Source organism: Labrus mixtus, chromosome 3 (genome assembly GCF_963584025.1).
Source record: "Labrus mixtus chromosome 3, fLabMix1.1, whole genome shotgun sequence".
Taxonomy (NCBI): domain Eukaryota; kingdom Metazoa; phylum Chordata; class Actinopteri; order Labriformes; family Labridae; genus Labrus; species Labrus mixtus.
In genome coordinates, this window is record NC_083614.1 from 18214522 (window position 1) to 18229067 (window position 14546).

At 40.1% G+C, this 14546-nt stretch overlaps 1 protein-coding gene across 1 annotated transcript in view; it reads left to right on the forward strand.

Annotated features, from left to right (window-relative positions):
* The window catches only part of agbl4 (AGBL carboxypeptidase 4), a 259679-nt gene that overhangs the window by 110710 nt on the left and 134423 nt on the right, over positions 1-14546 (forward strand). The window lies entirely within an intron of this gene.

Consider the following 14546-nt stretch of genomic DNA (forward strand, 5'->3'; position numbering starts at 1 on the left):
CACCTTCTTATATCACTTTAAAGTGAGCTAGCTCTTTACCTGATAGAGTGATACAATCTGGGACTTGTGTGTCTCGTACATGGAAGCCAAGTCCTCTCTCTTCAAGTCTGCAGTGTGCCTATGGACAGGGACAGACAGATGAGCAGAACCGGTTTATACTGGTTTGCAAACAAATCAACACATTTAGTTTAGACAAAACTCACTTTAGACACTAGGTGGCGGTATTTGGCCGTTGTTTAAGTTATTGATCAGTATTTGGGTCAGTTGTTGTATGCCTGAAGCAAGTTCAACATATCCAGGCTTTCTTTAAGAAAGCTGGTTCAGGAAAGCCAGAAGCCCCAGATAAAGATATCTGATAGCACTAGCTGATTATGAACTTTGTGTGTTAACTCAGGCGTTCTGCTTAAGGCTCTCAGCGCGTCACAGAAAGGGGGCGTGTGAAATGTCTTTTGACCATTCTTATTCACATAAGCGCCGAGTGCAGGCGGTCCAATATAATGAGGCGTGATGATGAAGTTAATGTGGTAAAACAGGACACTGCAGCTGCAGATAAGGAATGAGAGAACAATCCTGCAGAGAAGTATTGTGTTCATTCGTAAATGAATCTAATCATTTTACCACACGCTGCACCACAGTGTCTCCTGTTGATTTTTTTTTTCTAATTATTGTGCTTCATGAAAAATATGCAGAAGTAGCTTTCTCCGTTAGCCTACTTCAGTGTTAGCTAGCTAGCTAACGAAATTACCCGCGAACAGCACATTAAACAAACATTTCAACTTACCAAGTTAACGCAGATATCCTTAAATCCCACAGGTTGGTTAGATGTGTTTACTGCAGAACAACTCATTCTGTCAGTCCAAGAGAGACAAGCACGGAGTGGAAAAGTTCAATGGCGTCTCGGCTTTCCTTCGCTACGTAGCTTTGCTATTCCCAAAGAGAGCTACGCAAGATCGGCGGCTGTCAATCATCGTCAAATATGACGTAAAATCCCGTTTTTCAACCTCAAATAACTTATTTAAAATAAACTTCACAGAAAAATGAGCACTAGAAAACAATGTAGTGTGATAATAACTAATGATCACAGCAGAGTTTAGGTTTGGAAAAAAATTATGTGACGAGTATTTTAACTTTGCAGTTTGACCCACATCCCATCTGTTATCATTGAGGAGGCGGGGTTTATGACCTATCCTGCAGCCAGTCAGCAGGGGGAGCTCTAAAAATCAAAGCTTCACTCCACCGTGGAGCTTGACCCGTCCATTATTTTTACAGTCTATGAATTGACTGCTCAGATAAGGGTGCATAAAAAAATGTGGATTTGATTTAAAAGCTTAACCACACCCAATTCAAATGTAATAGTAGAAAAGGTAACAGAAACTTAAATGACAACCTTTTACAATTTAGATCAAAACTATTTCACTTACTTTTTTATGCTTCCTTGTACCAAATACCCTTAGAGGAATAGTTGCAGGGTACTAGGAATTTGGATTTCTAGTCAGGTGTGTATCCAGGGGTTGGCTTTGGCTCCTTCTGAAATCTGATAAGCCTTCCAAGATGTCACCCAATACTTTTAAACCATGATTGGCTTTCTGCATATAAAGAGGTGGGACTTAGGGCGCGGTCACACTGGCCATCCGTATCGTGCACAAGCACGCTTCAACCCTCCGTGCCGTGCTCAGGCACGGTACACTTCCTTGGCTTTGGCACACTTCGGAGAGGTGTGCTTCAGCACGGTACACTTCATGCACGAGCACAAGCACGCGGGTACACAATGCTGACAGCCTTCATTATGGAGAAATCCAGAGTTTCATGGCTGTATCTGACTAAAATGTAAGCCACAAAGTAGCTGTCATATTTTCTTTGTTCTCTGATGTGCGGCCGCGGACTCGCCGGCGGACTCAGCCACACGTATATTTTATTATTTAATTTATTTATGGCTGTATCTGACTAAAATGACTCAATATAAGCCACAAAGCAGCTGTCATGTTCTCTGTGTTGTCCTGTGATGTGCGGCCGCGGACTCGACTGCGCGTCCCTTTTCTCTCTCTCTCTCTCTCTCTCTCTCTCTCTCTCTCTCTCTCTCTCGTCCGCCTGTTTGTCAACTGAGCACGCTTCATAATAACATAAAGCATGCATGCTTTGTATTATGACGTCATGTACAAGAGGTAATCATGCTTAGGCACGGTTAGTCCTGGCCAGTGTGACCGTGGGCCGTGCCGGCCAGCGCGGGATTGGCGCAGCGGGGGGCCAATCGTGCTTGAGTACGGCACGGTACGGATGGCCAGTGTGACCGTGCCCTTAGTGTATTTGCAGGTCAATCAACTAGACTTTGTTGTATAAGGACACATGTGGTATTCCAATGAAATGCATGTTGTTCCGTTGGTTTGTATTTTTACGTTTTTGTGTCCTTTAAGAATCAAGCATGGCAGATGTCTGTGCTGACAGGTTGTGTACTCCAGTGCCTCCAGAAATGGATTAAAAAACATAACGTATGATACGTACGTATTTATGTCCATTCATGCCACCACTGCTCAAGTCAGTCAACCATTTGGGCCACTCCTGCCATTTTTTTCTTTTTATGTCCTTTAAGTTGTCCACACTGTGTTTTTTGGCACCAGGCATTCCTGTGTAGCTTTAAAAACATCTATGTTTTCCCACACTGCTTACTGCTTTTTTGTTCTCTTGCCTTTCCTACAACACATTTGATGACCCAGAGCAACTGCACTGTCCACTGTGGCTCCCACTTGTGGATTGCTCAGGGAACAGAGAGCCATAGGCCCTTTTTCTTAAACTTTATTATTATAGCTCCGTTATTCCTCCCTCAGCCTGATTTCCCACTGGAAATGAAATGAAAAAGCAATCGGTTCTTCTTTTCATTACTGTCTTCTTTGTTTTTTGTCCCAAAGAGTCAGGTTGCCTGATCTTAGAGAGTTGCACTTTGAGCCCCCATCTGAAGTCACGGGGAAGAAAAACAATAACAGGGAAAATAACAATCAGCATCGTAAAAAAAAATTACCTGTCAGAACGAGCATGTTTGAAACGGGATGGCTGCCAGCATGCCGACACCCACCAGTTGTTTATGATGGGATGAGTCACTCAGTCTGAGGGTGGCCTTCGCAATCTGCCCACTGCCACAGCCTGAGAAAAGATGTTTTAGAGGAGATTAGGATCACAGACAGAAGGGAGGAAGAGGGACGTAAAGGGAGGAGGGAGAAAGGTGGAAGGTGAGAAACGTGAATTGAGGAGAGGGGATAGCTTGCAAAAAAGTGGGGATTAAAGGATAGAGGAGGAGGTGAAGGGGAGGAGGAAGGAGGAAAATTCCCCCAAGGTTTCTGGTAACCCTGTGGAGACAAGCTGACGGGGGATCAGACTCCTCATGAACAGCGCCTCAAATCATTTATTCATCGGCTTCATTAAGGGAGAATTACAAGGCTGCTTATGGACCCCCAGGTCACTCACTGTTCTCTGTCATCACTATTCTTAATGAAAGCCTCCAGTGCGTCCTAACTGTCAGCTGTTTATGGCTGCTAATATTGTGGATTTTCAGGAACAATAAAGTCATTTAAAGGACAACTTACTGCTTTAACATTGTGTTTCAAATCTACTATTTAACAATATGTATCAGTGAAGCAGCAGATATGTACAGTAGCATTGCTAATGAAATGCAATGACACAGAATGATAAATGCAGATTTGCATTATGCTCATAATGAATGCCTGTGAATTTGAATCAGCTGTCAGTAACCTTCATTAACGGCCGGTGTCACTCTCTACAGTATCTCCTGCCTATCTCATCTCACTTCAGCTAGCAGACAGTACAACACAACAGCGATTGTCCTCTGGACCTTCACATGGGTAATTATAACCGAGGAAGATAATTAAAGAGGCGGAGAAAAATGTAGATCTCATCATTTAGCGAAGAATGCCGTCCAATCTACTCATGTGTACTCTACTTCCTGAATTATCAGCTGACATGTCGGCGCAATCAGCTAGAAAGCCACTCTGTGAATGTCAACACACACACACACATACACACACATACACACACACACACACCTCTAATCTGGTTAAGATCCACAATTTAACAACATCTGAATATGCAAGAAGCAAAGAGTTTTCTGTTTTCTTTCTTACATCTCACCTTCTTTTTTTATAATCTGGTTTCAGAAAACTCTCCTTTATTTGTTTTGATGATATACAGTGCAGCATTGTGTAGCATCATGTATGATAGAAATACATTTTCTGCGTGGTGTGTTTTTTGTGTTAATTTTCTCATTATGTTGTTTGAATATAACACAATGTATTTATCTATTTCTAAAGTTGATATAGGTAATGTGTATATCATTACAGGTTGAGCAGAGACACCAGAAATGTAGCAGTTAAATTAGAGTGTGACTGTAAAATGATTGACTGAGGTGTATGTCAGCTTGAAAAACATACTACTGATGTTGCAACCTGACAGATGAAAACATATTTTTAAAATGTTTAAATATGTCTGATTCAAATCATATTTATTCATTAACAATAGTCTATTGAAACAAGCTACAGACACACAGCTCTTTAAGCTAAATGCTAATCCTAGCATGGCTACATTCTCACAGTTATCCATCAATTAATCAGTCAATCAATCTAATACAACGCTAACTACTGATGAATAGCATGTTTGTTTAAATGTGATTATACATGTCCAAATACCAGCAGCATACTGCACACTTCATGCACATGTGTGTCTGTGCATGTTTGTGTTTTTGTTTGTATGGTTCTGGGGCTGCACTGAGCCTGGCACCTTCCCAGCTCCCCCAGCCAGACCAGCAGCTGGCAGGCAGAGATTGCCCACTCATCAAGCCACTTTATCACTGGGCTCAAAGAGTTCAAGGGGGCTGTCAAAGACCATGCTGAGGAACCTCCTTGCGCCCGCACACTCTCACACCGCTTGTGTCGAGTGGCAAAACTTGGCCGCTTAGCCCTTGAAAAGAGTGGATGTGTGAGTGGAGTACCACAGATAGTTTGACAAAGGCTTAAATAAAGAACAAGAGCTAATGTGTTTGGCAGGAAGGCACGCAGCTCCACATTTTTCAGTGCATTTGGGATTCCTTGGCTGGGCAAGGTGCCCCCTCTGTTGGAAAATAGTGTTTGGAATTTTGCTGCTGACAGACACAAACACAGCAAACTCTCACTTTCTTGCCAAGAGCAGCCTCCAATCCTCACTAAATTATTAACCAACAGAAAACAGTGGCTGTCACCTTGTTTCAGTGGTTGGTGTTTTGAGATGCTCCTGCAGTCTTGTTTTGATATACAAAAGATTCAGATTACTATTTTTGAAATCATATATTGGACAAGCTGTTACAGGGGGAGTAAATGTTGGAACAGGAACATAGATATCACATGAAGTTGTTGATGGACACAGTACAGGAAACTCTAATGTCAGGGATCAACATTCACTTTTTGAAAATTGATTGCCAGGTTTTAGGGTTTATGTTATTCTAAATGAAGTTGCCATTTATACCCAACTTATTGAATAGTTAATAAAGATATTTTCTTCCGGTTAGCACTAGCTTAATAATAAAAACGAGTCACTGTCAGTTTGCATCAATTTAGGACTGAGCAATCATTTTTACCAAAGCAATACCTTCTCTTTAATGGTCTTGTCCTGAATATGTGAAAGAAGTATTTTCTGATAAACAATGTTTATTCTTTTAACAGTCAATAATTTCACCGTAAATCTTTGCAATGGAAAAATTAATTTGAGTCTGTTACACCTTAAACAATTTTTGAATACATGTTTATTACTTCAGAATTAAGTTATTAGTACTCTGTGTTATTGTACTGATACTTCCATTTTAATTTGTAGTGATGTAGTGTTTGCTCGTCCATCCTTGAACCCTTTTAAAAATTGTGATTAGTTAAAAAAAAAGAAATGGGGAGAGTGTTCTGCTTTTTCTTTTATCATTTTCCGTTTTGGTAGTAAAAGTGGTTGTCACAGCAAAAAAGTGCAATAATATGTTACCAATTGGTGAGCTAAACTATTAAGCCGTTACTCTTGAAACTTCATAGTTTCACATTGGGGTCACTTGTTTTGTTTGCGCTGAGTTCTAATCACATACTTTGCACCTCTTCAGGACAAATAAGTAAGACCAAAATTGTTTTCACTATAGTTGTAGTTGTGGCCATTCCTGGTCTCCTTTCTCTGTCTCCCTTCCCTTAGTCTCTCCCTCCCACTTTTGTCCTACTTAGCCAGCTACTGCAAAATCACTTATCTTCACCTTGCTTCCTCTGTCTCCTGCTAATACACATTAGCAGCCAGCAGCCATATGTAATAGGGCTGTGCGTGCCCCTGCTGGTATAATGGCCTAACTGACACTTCTCCCATTAAATTTGGTCAGGCAGTGCTGCACAGGAACCCTCTGCACACTGTAAAATATAGTTATATAACTACAATAAACAAGCTGCCCAGTGGCAGGGACTTTGGGAATAGCAGGTGGACTATTTTTGGTTTCCTTTTGTTTTCTTGTGCTTCTACTTTTTTCCCTGTTTGTTTCCTATGACGTATTATTTTTCTTCCCCCTATCTGACCCCCCTGCCTTTGGCTACAAACCTTTTTGGGAGCATAATAAGGGATGTATTGCTGCATTATGAAGCTCATCAGATTGTAATGTAACTAAGTGGACATGTCTGCTGTATCTAATGGGCCTGTTTTTTATCTTCCATATCTCTGCATTAGCACATACAGTTACCAGATAGCATCAGCTGCTCCTTCCTTTGTGTGTGGTGAAACCCGGGCCAAGTCCCAGATAACGTGATCATCAGTGGCATCCTTAACTGTTACCGTGACAAACGAGAGCTCCGATCCCGGCCGATAAGCAACATATTCATTTGTTTAATTAAAACAGCTTGTCTCGCCGTGGTGAGGGGTCATTTTAGAGAATGTTAGAATTAAAGAAGGTAATTAAGTAAAGCTCCAGATAAGGAACCCCACAGAGGTGGCTGCTTCTGCCAGAAGGGAAAGCAAACTTAATCTATCCCCTCCGCAATCCCACAAGGTCGTTCCTTATTAAAGTCTGATGGCACTACAGCTGCTGACCAGCCCAACATGATGAAATATTTTATGTACTCCTTGGGAAGGAGGGGAAGAAGGAGGAACAAGAGGAGGGTGACTAGCAGAGGTGTAGTCTAGTCTATTGTAGTAGGTTAACTCTGATTTTTCCCTGCCAATATATATATTACATTATATGTAATTCAATCTGAACAACTGTTTATGTGTTATCAACATATACATGTTATAAGCAAAATAAGACTTTAACAGCTAATGATTTTTACAGCTGGGGAGATTGGACTGAGTTTCTACTGTTTAGTGTTACAGTAATCACCATCTCATCCTCCAGTAAGCAGCTATCTTTAGCCTTAGATGTTATATGAATACACACTTCCTGTAGCACAGATTAAATAGCTGGCAATTTTCATTGAAATGTACAAACTAATGCAGAGCTGAATAGGCTCATCTGTTTAACAGCAGTATAAAGAATAAACATTCCTGCAGAAATGTCACAAATAATGTTGGGTAACTTGCAATTTTAGTCGTTTTTCATTTTGATATGTTTTTGGAAGAATCTCGTGACCCCCACTTTGGGAACCACTGGTCTAGACAGCACATAGCCCACTGTACATTTAATGTATGGACTGTACCGTCATTGCACAGGTTAGTTTATGACCCATAATCAGTTACTCTGCAGCATAATAACAGGTTATGCCAGACGTGATATAACCTTTCCAGCTCTTTATTATGCTAACAATGTGACAGTTTACTGGGCAGGGGCATACAGCATTAGGCTCAGCTCTTACAATACTACTACTAGAAAATACTACACAGACTCTTGAACTTACATTTCACCATGGTGTAGTTCTTGTCCCTTTCATCCAAAAATGTATTATAATAAGGATATATATATACTTATATATAATAAATAAATGCTGCCCTTTCTGTCATCTCGCTGCTTGAATTAGCTAGCTCAAATGCACACTGACACAACTGTAGGTTTACCTTCTGATGGTACACAGCCTAGAAGTAGGAGTGAAACAGAAACCCTGAAAATGCATTTATTTCCTTTTATTTTTCTTGTGGTGCATAAAATAAATGTATACAACTATTTCCCCTACTTATAGATAACTTCTTTGAAAAAGTAATAACTAGTGTATTACAATACTTTACTACGACTCTAGAAACGCAGTATTGTGGTTTAATGCACAGTGTGTCATCGACAACAGGGTACAAACTATTTTCCTATGAGTGAGAAACAGTAATCCAAGTAAGTATTCAATTTAACAGTGAAGACACGAAAAGGGGTCCATATCTTGACGAGCACAATTATACACTTTTAAACAGAATGTTTACTTATCATCCAAAACCTTTGTCAAACTAAGGCTATGTTCCGAATCAGTTTAAATGCCTGTTCATCTTCATAGCTTTCCAAATGTGTTTTTAGTACTCTGATGTGTTCATTTCCTGCTAGCTTGCGTGGCAGAGTGATGGCTTCTCAACCATTTTGTGACATACTTCCTTGGCTCAAGGTTTTCCTTGCTTTGCAAACAACTTTCCAAGCCTATGTAAGTTTGCCTCTCTTTGTTTGGTCTAACACTACATTTTCAGAGTTTCTTTTCAGTGCCTCATATGGCATCCACTCTAAGCAAGTAAGCTGTACACAGTTCCAGTTATCTTCTAATGGAACAAGGGTGTATATTGTAACTTAAATTACGTATCGTCTACAATGTATCAAAACATTGCATTCTGTACACAAACACACACACACACACACACACTTCTCACGCGCTCATTTATCAACCAAATGAAACATTTGTACAGTTAGCTAGTTCTAGATACAATTTTTGTTACAATAACGATAATATAACTTTGCATCTTCCACTCACCGGGTACGAAGAAATGATCAATAATACTATCAGGTTAAGTTGCAAAAACATTCGCCTCATCACAGTTATCTTACTGTTAGTGTTATTATTGTCATTTTTACTGCTGCTGCAGTGTCACCCAAAGCTGCAGATAGCTTTAGGGCCAGCAGGCTGACTAACTCACTAAGAGAGTCCAATTTGAGTTTTATATCTCCTTCAGTGATACTCCTAAATGTTAGGTCATTTTAAACTTGTAATGCTTCCAGCCAGAGAAATGACGGCAAAGCAACTGTGTTGTTTTCTTGTTAGCGTAAGGTTACATCACATCATTGTCAAAGGAAGCTCATATGGTCCAAGAGTCCATGCTTCATAAACCAGAGTGCACAAGGTGAATTTTATTAATGATGTCCTTAGGCATCTTAAAGTAGGTATATGAAGATCTTAGACCTGTGTATCACATAGATTAAACCACTGGTGACTAGCATTCAACAGTACAGGGTTAAGTCTATAATACCACTAATACACAAAATTAAAGGCGTCTTGTTATCTTGTAGACGAGAACAGGAGAAGAACGTGTACAGCAACGAGCACCTTGACAAAGATATTTGTTTGGCCAATGGAGTGTGGCGTTAATTATCACAAGCTGATTAAAGGCACTGAGCGGGAATGGATGTCGTTTGTCTTGCGAGCCTTAGACGCTACGACAGCCAGCCAGGGTCATTATTTGAGGGGCCTTTCTGGGCTATTTTTAGAACTGGAGTCGGTTTTCCCAAATGTTTCTCGGCACATAGGTTTGCTCCATTTTACTGAGCCAGTGTGAAGGTGGAATATCTCAAGACAAGCTGGCAAATGTCCTGTCCCAGTAGGGAGGATAAATGTTTAATATGAAAAGGGTGATTCATATTTTTTTTCCTCCCAGTTGAGTCCTGTCTACACTATGACAAAAGAAAAAACTTTTATTTGGAACTTTTCCGAGACGACCTAATTGTTCTACAATTCTACAGTTCATTTATTAGACGCTTCTATCCAAAGCGACAAACATCAGAGAGTATAGGTACTACACAGGCAAGACTTGCTGTATGGTATTAGCTGTCATGAAGCAGAATAATTTAGCAACATCAAGTGGACATAGCTAAGTTGAGGCATAAGTACCTTTTAAGTTGGAGTATGTTGTTCTCCCCTTTTTTTGTTGATATTGTCATTCAGTTGACGTACACATACAGTAGCATTGATATAAAAGCAAAATATTTTCATTATAGCATCGTATAGCGGACTCAGTTGCTTCGTCCGCTACTTCCACATAAGTCACGTGTTACTCAGGAGTGTATATGTGAAAACGGCTTATTTGTCAGGCTTAGTGGTTTGCCTGTTGTTATGTCTTTATTTTTTTTTTCTTTCATTCTTATTTTTCTCTCTTACTCACACGACACCCCCTCTCCTCTAAATACACACAAATACACCCCTCAGCACAACCTTTGTCAAGGCCAGGAAAACATATATGCCCATTTTCCTATTTGATTGCATGTCAGCGTGGGGAGGGAAGGGGACAGGTGTGATGCATAAAATGACCCTGCGACTCCATCACACGCACGACAGCTTTATGGTGAGGAGGTGCTTCAATCAGGGTACTGCCCTGGAAGGCATCAATCAACACGTACATGCAGACACACATTGGCCCACGTACACACATACTACAAACGCACACCAGTAAATGTTAACACATTCTGATCATGATGACAGAAAAGGGCAGCGGAGCAGGTGTGGTGTAAGTGCACAGTCTGCCGTGGGCACAAAACACTGAGCTTTAACTGGGATATAGGGTTTTATTTTTACTTCATACTTGATTAATTATTGGGGTGGGGCCTTAAATATTCATGACACCAAATGGAAATTGCAGATGCCACTGAAGGACACAACATTATTTTTTAAAACAGTTAAAAATAGATTTTATAGATTTTCTAAACCATCTCTTACCCTCCCACAATCTCCTGATCCCCTCAAACCAAAATTGATGATACTATTTGTAACTTTGATATAAAAAGTAAAAATGATTAAATAAGCAGTATATCATTAGTCAACCCTGTAATTTGAAGTGTTATTCATTATTTTGTTCTTCAAAGCAATTTAATGAATGTTTCAGTAAAACCTGTTTTTCATATATCACTGAGTAAACCTAAAAATGAACAGGGCTGTTAGATAATGGTTTCTCCTCAGCTCTTCAGCTGTCCATTATTATATGGACTGTTTGTATCTTGATCCAGTCATGAGAAATAAGTGCTGTGAAAGTGGCAGAATAACAAAAAAAATAGCGTTAAGACTGCTTTTAGTGCTCCACATTTAGACATCACTAAGAGCCTGCAGCCACGCTAGTGGCTATATGAGACTGTACTTACAGTAGACACAGCTAATGCAAGCATAATAATCCAATCACAAGGCTATGGCCTTACAATACCAACGCACAGGCTGTTGCTTACCAAGTTCATTCTTTTTTCTTTTTTTTTATCAAATAATTTGCACAATACAAAGTTGAGGCTGATGGTGATGTCAGTAGTTAGACCTGTAGTTCGGTCAAAATATTGGACACATTTAAAGTTTGACCTTCCTCTAAAACTAAAAGTCCCATCAACATCTTTAGCAAATATCCACTGGGAACCATGAGAGTCTGTAAAGAAACAAAAAAATACAATCCGTACAGAGCATGGCTTGGGATTCCCAAGCCGATTTGTAAATTTAAACAACTCAGAAACCGCTAGGTTCATTTTACTTTGCCAGGAGGTCTTATCAACAGACACGGACGAAAATGTAAATGAACACTGCAGGCACTCAAAGCGACGATACGTATGCCAAAGAGATAGGCTGCCTTCCAAGGTAGTTAGTTCCATTGAACAATTCCTATGACTTCTGACAACAGCTGTGACTCATGGCTGTTACTCAGCCGTCATTTGGAGCCATCTTGGTTGTACTCTTCGTTGTCATGTCAAATTTGCTCATCATTAGATTAACAGTTGTGATTGACCAGACATCCTTATCCATGGTGTTGGAAATATATATGAACGTATATGTAGCATTGAGCAGCGTGGTCCTGCAAGTATTTAGCCCTTCAGCTAAAAAGTCAAACCCTGGTTCTGTTGTCAGGCATTCACTTTGCTGTTTTGTTCTTGAACAAGACCATGAATATTTGCCTCTTGGGAGCTTGTCATAAGGTAACCTGCACTTTCCAAGAACAAGTGAAAATGTTTCTACTACCTCGGAGACTTTATAAATGTAAAATAGGAATTTAGTGCTCCACGTAATATTATTTAAATGGACTTGGCTTAATTTCCCTCCACACTGGATGATCTAATAACTTGTTTTTTTATATATCTTTGAGCAAAACAAAGATAGCAAGGGAAAGAGCTCGACTGTAAAAAAAGTGTGGTTGCAGTATATGGAAGACACATCTATATCTTTCCTTTTTGCCGCTGCTATGAAACTGAAAACAGGGAGATGCTGTGTGTGTGTGTGTGTGTGTGTGTGTGTGTGTGTGTGTGTGTGTGTGTGTGTGTGTGTGTGTGTGTGTGTGTGTGTGTGTGTGTGTGTGTGTGTGTGTGTGTGTGTGTGTGTGTGTGTGTTAAAGAGAGAGACAGAGAGAGAAAGAGTGAGTGGGTGGGTGGGGTGGGGTGGGCTGGGGGGACAGAAAGGAGGCATCATGCATGCATGTGAGTGTGGTTTTTTGAGTGTGTTGTGAGGGGTTAAATGAAAGTCAGTGTGCACACATGGGGCATCATAAGCAGACAATGAAAAATGAGAGTGGAAAAACCTTACAGCTCATTTCCCTGTGGGAACAGCTACAAGCAGGCGTACCAACCTTTGGTGATAATCGCTTTGTGTTTGTGTGCATCTGCTGTGTGTGTGTTTTTTTGTGTGTTTGTTGTTGAGCAAAATGAATACTGGGGAATTAAGGTAACAAATGCTTTAAAGTTTTAACTCAGAGGAGTGCACGCTGTTTTCACATTAACCCTTTCATTTGTCAGATGCACCCAGTTGATGAAAGCAGGAACTCATTTCTTGTGACTAATGATCAAAGAGTATCAATCCGGTCTCTGCCTTTGTGTGATTTTTCAACCAGCCAGCGCTTGAATAGACTCTTTCATGAAATGTTCCTTTAACTGAACTGTTGGGTTAACTATTGTGGGTCAGATACACTTATGTTTTGGAGATTTCTGTGAATATATTTAGAGTAATGATGTGTCTGATGGTGTCTTTTTACATTCCTAGCGAAGCTCTCACACCCACCTATCAGCAGTGAGTCACAGCCCAGCTGTTTACCTTTAGTTTGATTCTCTAAAAAGGAGAATACAGTATAACCTCGCACAGAATGCTAAATTAAAATGGACACTATTAGAAGTATGGAATGTGACTTAAAGATTATTTTGAAGTTTCAGGAGAGGACATCATGTTTGGAATTTGGAATTTGGAATGCATTTTAAAAGGGTCCAGAGAGCAATGGGGGGAAAAAAACTATCAATCTTTGTCACTACATTTGAGCATTTCTTACCCCCAGGTGGGCATAAGCTACAGGTTATTGACTCTTTTTGAAATTTAAGTTATCTCTCATCAAGAAGTGTGTTATTATCTTATCGGCTTAGAAAATGACTATCCTGCAACCCTTCTTTAAACATTTCAGGACAAACCTGCCTTTTGCTTCTTCTTTTTTCCCTGTGGACTCTTCTCCAGCTCTGGCGTACCATAATATGTTGTGGTCTTTTGATCTTTTACAAACAAGACACAACACTGCGTGTTTCAGTTGTTGTTTGGAAGGATTTTTGCTCTCCTGCCCTTGAAAGGAAATGAAAGGTAGGTGGTCAACAAAAACTTTTTCCCTGCCTTCTCTTTTCACCGCCTCTGCTACTTTACACGCATACTGAGTGAAAAGCTCGGCTAGACTGTCCGTATAGAAAGTTGGACATCAGTAGAATGTTTAGTCTTACATGTGTGCTCCACTGTCAGGGTAGTTTCTACATTGAAACTGTTCAGCCTCTGTGTAAGAGCATATAATAAGTTTGTCTGTGTGTGTTAACTTTTGGGGGCATTATGTGGAACCAGTGGTTTGCAATAAAGGACTTTGACCAATTCTTCCTTTTCTGGGCGTTGCCTTTGTCTACAATCCAACAATAGCAACTGGAGAAGCCGAAGTTCCGGTTTAGAGACAATGTCTTTAAGCGGGTTGTACTTGCATGCAGATATCCATTTATTGACAACAATAAAAGCTAAATAATCGTTAGATGACTGACAGCTTCCAGGATTGCATGACCAAGGATTGCATTCTGCCTTTATCGCTCTCCATATTTTCCTGTATCAGCCAATGCCTGCTAACTCTAGTGGACGAAACCATTTTTACTACAAACTAAAACTGAAACATTTCATCCACCAAAATCCAGTTCAACCGACCAGAACCAAATAGAATTGATTTGAACAACAGCAGAGCTTTTCTCAGGAACATGTGTGGGTCTGCTAAATTTTGATTGATTGATTGATTGATTGAACTTAAAGACTCCTATCTCTTTGGATGTTTAAAAACAAACACCACATTTAATCTTTTTGTAGAGAAAAAACAATGCTAAACTGATAGTTGCTTGGTCACACCCCACTTTAAACTGGATATGGACC